The following is a 9,508-nucleotide window of genomic DNA, read 5'->3' as shown; positions in this document are numbered from 1 at the left end:
TAGGTAGTTTTAAAAGGGAATTAGACAATCTCATGCAGGTCTATCAATGACTGCTAGCCATGGTGACTAAAGAGAAGCTCCACATTCAGAGGCAGTAAACCTGAACACAGAAGATGCTTATACTGAATCAGTCCCTCAATCCATCAAGGTCAGTTTCATCTACTCAGATCCAGAGCTGTTCTCCAGGCTCTCAGGCTGTGGTCTTTCACTTCACCTGTCTACTTTCAGTGCTTAGTTCAGTGCCCTTTCTTACAAACCCAGGGAAAAGCTGATTGCCACACTGGGGGTCAGGAAGCAATTTTTTCTCCAGGCCAGTTTGGGCAGGGATCCTGGAGGAGTGTTTTTTGCCATCTTCTGATGGACGAAGGGTAACTGCAGGTTCAGGGAGGGAGGTATTTGTGAATTTCTTGCATTGTGCAGAGGGCTGAACTACATGACCCTGAAGGTCCCTTCCAACTCTATGACTCCTGGCTCTTTCAACTGCAGATACCAGGGACTGAACCAAGGAATTTTTATATGCTGAAAAAATACTTTACTACTGAACCACAGCTTCTCCTTGGCACCAGGGGAAGGCCTCAGTTTCTGGGGAAAGTGATGCTCTGTATTCTTGGTGCTTGGGAGGGGGAGAACAGTGGGAGGGCTTCTAGTGTCCTGACCCCACTGGAGGACATATGAGGAGCCATGTTAGATCAGGCCAACACTCTGTGTCACACAGTGGCCAAATAACCCAGGTGCCATCGGGAGGTCCATCAGGGGGCCAGGACACTAGAAGCCCTCCCAATGTTGCCCCTCCCAAGCACCAAGAATACAGAGCATCATTGCCTTAGACAGAGAGTTCCTGGTTTATTTGACCACTGTGAGACACAGAGAGTTGGACTGGATGGGCCATTAGCCTGTTCCAACATGGCTTCTCTTATGTTCTTATGCCCTGCTGTTGACCCTCTAACTCAGGGGTCCCCAACCCCCAGTCTGTGGCCTGTTAGCAACTGGGCCGTGAGTTGTATAATTACTTCATTATATATTACAATGTAATAATAAGACATTGGATTTATATCCTGCTCTCCACTCTGAATTTCAGAGTGGCTCACAATCACCTTTACCTTCCTCCCCTACAATAGACACCCTGTAAGGTGGGTGGGGCTGAGCTTTCAAGGACAGTTCTGAGAGTGCTACGGCTGACCCAAGGCCATTCCATCAGCTGCAAGTGGAAGAGTGGGGAATCAAACCCAGTTCTCCCAGATAAGAGTCCGCACACTTAACCACTACAAAGTGTACAATCGTATCATCCCAAAACCATCGCCGCCACCCCCCTCGCCGGTCTGTGGAAAAATTGTCTTCCACAAAACCAGTCCCTGGTGCCAAAAAGGTTGGGGACCATTGCACTAATTGGCCACTGTGCGAGAAAGGATTCTCGCAACCACAGCTCTAGTCCAGCCAGGCCCATGATAGGATGTATCTCGGTGTGCTCCCAGCTTCCATGGAGCGAAACAGGCGCTTCTTTTAAGTTGAGTCACATGCTGACTTAGCATGAGCTAGCTCACAGATTTTTAGCCTCCAGTTCACACATCTTTGTCTTAGCTCAGGAAGGACGACCCCAGAGCCCAACACCCAGAGCCCAACAATTTATGCAGCAGCTCACAACATGAATGCCAGTAGCTCCCAAAGTAGAATTTTTGTTCACAAGACTCCACACAACACAGAGGGAGTATTGCTTGCGACGGTCGCTCTAACACAGCCAGGCCCCTGGCAGGATGCGTCTCGACGCGCTCCCATCTTCCATGGGGGGCAAAACAGGTGTTTCTTAAAAGCTGAGTTGCAAGATGATTTCGAGTGAGCTAGCTCACAGCTTTTTTAGCTCACGCTCACACATTTTTGTCTCCAGCTCACCCATTTTTGTCTTAGCTCAGGAAGGACGACCCCAGAGCCCAACAATTTATGCGCTAGCTCACAACACAGCCCCCGAAGCAGAATTTGTGCTCACAAGACTCCACACAACTCATAGGGAGTATTGCTCGCGACGGTCGCTCTAAACCAGCCAGGCCCGTCTCAGCGCGCTCCCACCTTCCGTGGGGTGGAACAGGCGCTTCCTTCCCGGCTCGGACCCCAGCTTCACACGCCAGGAGGCCTTTTCTGCCCGAGAGCACCGCGGCTTCCGCTACGCGCAGGCGGAGAGCACGAAGGCGGCGGCGGCGGCTGCAGCGCCCGGAGGGGGAAGCCTTGGCTGTCAACCCGGCCTGGCCCGCCCTCCCCGGCCCCCCTCCGCCCGCGGCCCTCCTGGGCCCGGCAGCCCCGCTCCGTCCCGTCCTCAGGGCGGGGTCCGGCCTCCCATGGCCCGGCTCGCCCAGGCCGCCCCTCTCGGTACCTGCCAGCCCCGCCGGCCCCTGGGGCGGCCTCGTTCTGCGGCGGAAGAGAGGAGGGGTCCTCCTGCCTCGCCTCCTTCCCGGGGCCCGAGGCGCGCACGGGGCGCCGCTCCCTCCCTCAGCCACTCACTCCTGGCGCGGCGAAGCCGGCTGCGAAGGCCGCCCCGTGCGCATGCGCCGCCGCACCAGCCATTTGGCGCAGCTTCCGTCCACCTGTTCGGTTAAAGCCCTCCGACACCAGGAAGTCGGGCCTGCCTGCCCCGCCCACCCACGCGCGGTCTCTTAGCAACCCGCCCGGGGGACCGCCGCCCTCCGCCCCGCGGCCAATGGGAGGCCGCGCGCGCGCGCGACGCGCCATCGGGCGATCGACGCCGCAGCCGCCGCCGCGACGCGCTTTTCTTAGATCTGGTACTTCAGGCTTTCAACGGCGGGAGAGGCATAGATTCGAAGGTGTGGGTAGCGGAAGTTCCGGTTTACAATTGACAGGCCCGGGTAAAGAAAGGAGAGAACCATAGAGATGGGGGAGGTAGAGCGGCTGTCGCATTTTTGCACGGCGCTCCTGGCGGGTATGCGGCGGAAATCGTAACTGGAGAAAGTCCTAACGTGCGTCACTGTTTTTTTCCCCTTCTATGTTTGGTGATGGACTGGTGGTGGGTTGTTTGCGGCAGTCGCGTGGCAATGCATTCTGGGAGTTGTAGTTTGATGTGGCCCAAAGGGGCAGCTTCATAGTAACGGGAGCGGGCGGACAATCTGCGCATGCGCGTCCCTCAGCTTCTTTGTATCATAATCACTGTAAGCTAAGGGAGGCGGAATTTAACAATCGCATTTCTCTCCCCCCCCCCGATATTTTTCTCTCTTTTTTAATATTACAGTTAATTGTAAAAATACAATGATTGTTCTTGAAATGTATTCTAAATAAAATATGTTTTATTTGAGTATGTCAATACAACCCCCCCCCCCCCCCCAAATACTCAAATAGGGGATATTGGCTGTTTGTCTTATTGTATATACCAACCCATCCTCCATGTATTTTAATGTCCTTTTTTTCTAATGGCAAACTATAATGTATGTTATATCCTCTTGAGAAACCATACCCTCTGTTTAAACTAACAAAGGCAGAATGTTACCTAGATTTATGGCACTTCACGCCTACAACAGCAGTCTGCTTTTTATCACCCTCCAGTGTTGTTTCAGCCCTGCTTTGTTCTAATACTAACAAACACAGATCCCTATTTGTGATTCTGCTAAAAACATTCCCATGATTCTACATACCAACTCACTGCCCACTTATACTAAGAATTGCTGCTTGCTATTCCCATTTTGTCTGATGAAGTCTGCTAAAGAGCATATGAAGGCTTACATTCTGAATAAAACTTAGTTGGTCTTAAAGGTGCACTTGCCTACTGGTTTGTTCTTATCTGGGAGAACCGGGTTTGATTCCCCACTCCTCCACTTGCACCTGCTGGAATGGCCGTGGGTCAGCCATAGCTCTCTTAGGAGTTGTCCTTGAAAGGGCAGCTGCTGTAAGGGTGGAATATAAATCCAATATCTTCTTCACTTCAGCAACAGGAGCAAATGGAGGGAGTAATAGGGTCAGATGACATTATTTGGGCTGGAAAACTGTAAATGATGTCACCATGTCAGCAGACTTTCTAGGAATCCCCCCAATCTCTATGATAAAAACTATGGAAGGTGGGGGATTCATAAAGCATCAGACCATGATGCCACTTCTGGGTTTTTTGGGCCAAAAATGGCATCAGGATGCTATTCCTGCCTGTCTCCTCTCCACACTATTATGGGGTAGGGTTCAAAACTTCATTGGGAAAGCTGGGTGGGAGAGATGAGAGTCAGTTAGTCAGTAAAATGGGAGATGTCTAAGCTAAAGCTGCATGCTAGAAGTTATTTCTAATACAAGGAAATGGATGCAACTGTGTGGTCTAATCCTGAGCTGCAAGGGAAGTTGATTGCACTTGCTCTCTGGTGAGTAAAAAGCATTCAGCACAAGTTCAGAGGCATTCCTTCTTTACACAGATAAGTTACAGGTAGGTGGGTTACAGAAAGGTTACTAATTAAAAGAGTCCAGACTCTTATCTGGGAGAACCAGGTTTGATTCCCACTCCTTCACATGCAGCCAACTGGGTGACCTTGGACCAATCACACCTCTCTCGGAGCTGTTCTCTCAAGAGCACTTCTGGAAGAGCTCTCTCAGCCCCACCCACCCACCCCACAGGCAGTGTTCCCTCTAAGCTGAGTTATGTGAGTTAGCTCACAGATTTTTAGCCTCCAGATCACCTATTTTTGTCTTAGCTCAGGAAGGATGACCCCAGAGCACAATAATCTATGCAGTAGCTCACAACTTTAATACCAGTAGCTCACAAAGTAGAATTTTTGCTCACAAGATAACTGCAGCTCGGAGGGAACATTGCCCAAAGGGTGTCTGTTGTGGGGAGGGGGAGGGAAAGGAGATTGTAAGCCACTCTGAGACCCCTTTGGGTAGTGAAGGGTGGGGTGTAAATCCAATGTCATCGTGTTTTTCTAAAACCAGATGACGGAAACTTGGTATTTTTATTTCTGCTCTTGCCCCCCTCCCCTGGGTCTCTTATTCCCAAGGCAAATTCCCCACTGCAAACAGATAAAGCGCTATAAATTTTCTGCTTAGGGTTTCGCTTGTCAAGTGCCATTAATCTAGCAAGAATGAAGGAAAGGATAAGGACAAAAAAGTTAATGAGATGGTCAGAAGGGGGGTTAAATGACTCAGCTGCAGTCAGCGTGCATCTTCCTTTCCCCTGTTCTTTTCTAGGCAGTCAGGATAAAAACTTCTTACACATTTCCCCTTATATCTCCACAGTAAAAATGGCAAGTTATTTAATTTTTTTTAATAACCTGGGAATTCAAAGATGGGGCATGCTATATATGGGGGGAAGCTTGCAGCTACAGTTTGTTGATCATAATCGGGGGTAGGGAACGTTGGCTCTCCAGATGCTTTTTGCCTACAACTCCCATCAGCCCCAACCAGCATGGCCAATGGCTGGGGCTGATGGGAGTTGTAGGCAAAAAAAACATCTGAAGAGCCAACGTTCCCTCCCCTGATCATAATAGTTAAATCTTCAGTGCAGAACATAGTAATCTTGCAACGAATAAAAATGTGTGCCTCTGTTAACATTTATGCACTAATAAAAACAGGAAAACCAAAGGGCTGTGTGGAATTGGATTTTGCACAGACTACACTGAGATGCTGCAAAACTCTTTTTTTGGCCTATAAGAAAGATGTTTCCGCTGTAAACAGCGTACCAGCCGGAGAATGTTATTGTCTTTTTCTGAGACATGAATCAGCTGTTCCCGTTCTTGCTCCAATAAATATTGCTGCGGCGGTGGCAGCTTAAATAAATATCATGAAAGGACTGTGCTCTATAAACTGAGCCGTGTGGTCACATTGCCGAGCGCACCAGTTTTATTTTTAACAGCCCTGGGCACTTGGATGCATTTCGTTGGGGTTTGTTCCTGCCTGCTCAGATTTCCTTCTCCGCCACCCATCTCACGGCCAGCCCCCTCGTCTCATTTGAACTCAGCAGAATAAACCCCCAGAGAGCATTTATGTGGGGTCTTGTTCAAGGGGATGCTCCACTGACGGTAAGATTTTTAAACAGTCCTCTGTTTTGGAATCGGAACTGAAATATAAATGCAATATAACCAGGGCACGGACAGGGTCGAAAGCTGCAAGTTACATAACTTTGACAGAAATCGAGTTAGCCAGTTCTTCAGAATGTGTTAAAATGTACTGGGGAAATGCATCCATGTTGCAAATCTCCGCTGCGCCGCTGCCCAGCTGGGACAACGTTTGGAAGTAGATAACTGAAACAGGCGCTTGGATACTCAACAACTTGAGTCCCAGTCTTACAGATAATCCCTCCGAGTGAAATGGCATTTGTGCTATGTAACTGTGTGTAGGATTCCATTCCTGGGGATTATTTTTTTAAAAGTAGCTTTCTTGGAGGCTGTGAGCTAGGGTTACCAATCTTCAGGTAGTACCCGGAGACCTCCTGCTATTACAGTTGATCTCCCAGGTGTCCAAGATCAGTTCCCCTTGAGAAAATGACTGCTTTGGAGGCTGGACTCTATTGGGGAGGGACTGTGGCTCAGTGGTAGAACATCTGCTTGGTAAGCAGAAGGTCCCACGTTCAATCCCTGGCATCTCCAACTAAAAAGGATCCAGGCAAGTAGGCGTGGAAAACCTCAGCTTGAGACCCTGGAGAGCCACTGCCAGTCTGAGAAGGCGATACTGACTTTGATCGACCGAGGGTCTGATTCAGTAGAAGGCAGCTTCATATGTTCATATGTTCACTATACTCTGCTGAGGTGATTATCATCCCCAAACCTTGTGACTTCAGCTCTAAAATTCAATGCCTGAACCTTCAGCCCAGCGAGATATGAAAATGTAGGCCCTTGAATATGTGCAAAGTACATTTCTCCACAACTAAGGAGGCTAGGTCACATGTCCCAGATAAAGGAAAATGGTTTCCAGGCCATAGACTTGGCTGGAGCCTGAAGCCGAGTTGCCAGTTTGGACAATTTGGGGGTGAAGACCAGGAAAGTTAGGCTTTGAGGAGGGAAGAGATCTCAGCAGGATATAATGCCACGGAGTCCACCCTCCAAAGCAGCCATATATATTCCCGGGGAACTGATCGCTGTTGTCTGGAGATGATCCGTTGCAATCCCTGGAGATCTCCAGGCCCCACCTGGAGGCTGGCATCCCTGGCAGAGGCGATTGTTTCTTGGGGTCTTAAATTGTGCTTGACAGACGAAGCCCAAAGCAGGGATCCCTTTTGAGGGATCAGATATAGCAGAACAACTGTGAGGAGCACCGTTTGTTTATTTTTGTATCCTACTTTTCTCACTAGCAGAGGCCCAAAACGACTTACAACATTGGTTTCCCATCCTCCGTTTTAGCTGGGATTGGTAGCCTTCTAATGACATTTGATACTCTGGCAGGAAACCTTTAGCATGTTTGTAGAACCAGAAAGGCACTCCACACACACACACACACCCCTGAGTGTTTGAAAAAAGGAATTTTAGTAGACAGAAGAACATCATCCGTCACTGTGAAAATGTTTTTGTTCAGGTTGGTCACATTCCCCAAAGGGACTAACATTCCCTGAACGTTTCAGAAGTGCATTAAAATAGGGTTGTGAACGGCAGAGAAATGTTTATGAGGACTTGAGAACATTCAAGGAGACTTGTCTTAGTCACCTTCAACTAGCCTCAAGGCTTTGTTTATATCCTTATTTAACCCCCAAGATGGGAAGCTACATTACAGCTTGTGTCTACAGCTGGTCTTTTTAGTCAGGCTGGCAAAGTCTCAGCACATCTCTATTCAACTTCTCCTCTGCCTTGCTTGGACCAAGGAGGAGGATCTACCTTCCACTATGGGGACAAGCCTTTCCCACACCAGGGAAAAACCAGGCACTGAGCTTTCAGTAGATTCTGAAAATGACCTGAGGCCTGGGCTGTTGGGAGCTACTGAGGAGGTTTGGGGTGAGGGAGGAGACTCTGGGAACTGCTGCAATGTAATGCTGTGACATTACATCCTGTCAAGCGATGCTGTGACATTACTTCCTGTCATTTATTTATTTATTTATCTATCTATCTATCTATCTATCTATCTATCTATCTATCTATCTATCTATCTATTTATTTATTCCGTAACTTATATCCCGCCCTTCCCACAAGTGGCTCAGGGCGGCTTACAACAAATAATAAAACAATAAAATCGGAACAAATTAATACATTTAAATTCAAACATTTAAAACCTTAAAATTTTACATTTTACATTAAAACTGTGCAGTATAATCACAAAAATCTAAGAACTAGAAAGCTACATTTGTCTAGTCAGGCGTAGGCTAACCGGAAGAGGGTCGTCTTACAGGCCCTGCGGAACTGAGTAAGATCCCGCAGGGCCCTCACCTCTTCCGGTAGCTGGTTCCACCACATAGGGGCCGTTGTGGAAAAGGCCCTGTCTCTAGTTGTTTTGAGGCGCACTTCCTTCATGTATCTGGAAGTGACGTCACACTAAAGCATGCCACTTAGGGTTGCCGGGTTTCCCAACTGTGATGGGAGAACTCACTGCTGACCAAACTGGAGTGGTTTAGTGGTTTAGCGGTTAACTGGAGTGGTGTAGTGGTTGAGATTATGGACTCTAATCTGGGAGGACCAGTTTTGATTCCCCACTCTTCTTCCACCTGTAGCTGCTGGTGTGACCTTGGGTCAGTCACAGTTTCCTCAGAGCTGTTCTCTTAAGAGCAGTTCTTGAAAGAGTTCTCTCAGCCCCACCTACCTCACAGGGTGTCTGGTGTGTAAAGGGAAAGGAGACTATAAACCACTCTGAGACTCCAAGTGAAGGATGGGGTATAAATCCAATCTCCTTCTCCTCCTCCTGTTTGGTGTAGTGGTTAAGTGTGCGGACTCTTATCTGGGAGAACCGGGTTTGATTCCCCACTCCTCCACTTGCACCTGCTGGAATGGCCTTGGGTCAGCCATAGCCCTGGCAGAGGTTGTTCTTGAAAGGGCAGCTGCTTTGAGAGCCCTCTCAGCCCCACACACCTCACAGGGTGTCTGTTGTGGGGGAGGAAGGTAAAGGAGATTGTGAGCCGCTCTGAGACTCTTCGGAGTGGAGGGAGGGATATAAATCCAATATCATCATCTTCTTCTTCTTCTTCTTCTTCTTGGGCAAGTGACACACTCTCAGTTGACTTTGCCTCACCGGGTTGTAGTGGGGGTGAAATAGGAAAGGAGAACAACGTAAGCTGTTTTTTCCACTGGGGGGAAAAACAGAGTATAAATGAAGAAAATAAATAACCAAAAAGGCAGATATAATTATACCTTTCCCCAACTTCCATGTCTTGGCTTTGAAGCCCACACAGTGTGTTTTCTGTTCATTTGTACTTCTGTGGTAACTATAAATGCAAACGTAAGTCACCAGGATTTTTATGGTCCCCACCGTCCATTTTTAGCTCTGTGCAATGGAGCCTTTTGCTATTGAATTTATCTCGTCATCTCTTTCGTGGCCAGATACTAATGACGGGACCAGTTTCAATGGTCCTCTGGAGGACAATAACACCATGAGAAAAGCAGCCCCTTAAAGGCTAACAAAA

The sequence above is a fragment of the Heteronotia binoei genome, chromosome 4 (genome assembly GCF_032191835.1).
Source record: "Heteronotia binoei isolate CCM8104 ecotype False Entrance Well chromosome 4, APGP_CSIRO_Hbin_v1, whole genome shotgun sequence".
Taxonomy (NCBI): Eukaryota; Metazoa; Chordata; class Lepidosauria; order Squamata; family Gekkonidae; genus Heteronotia; species Heteronotia binoei.
This window is presented reverse-complemented; position numbering follows the sequence as displayed.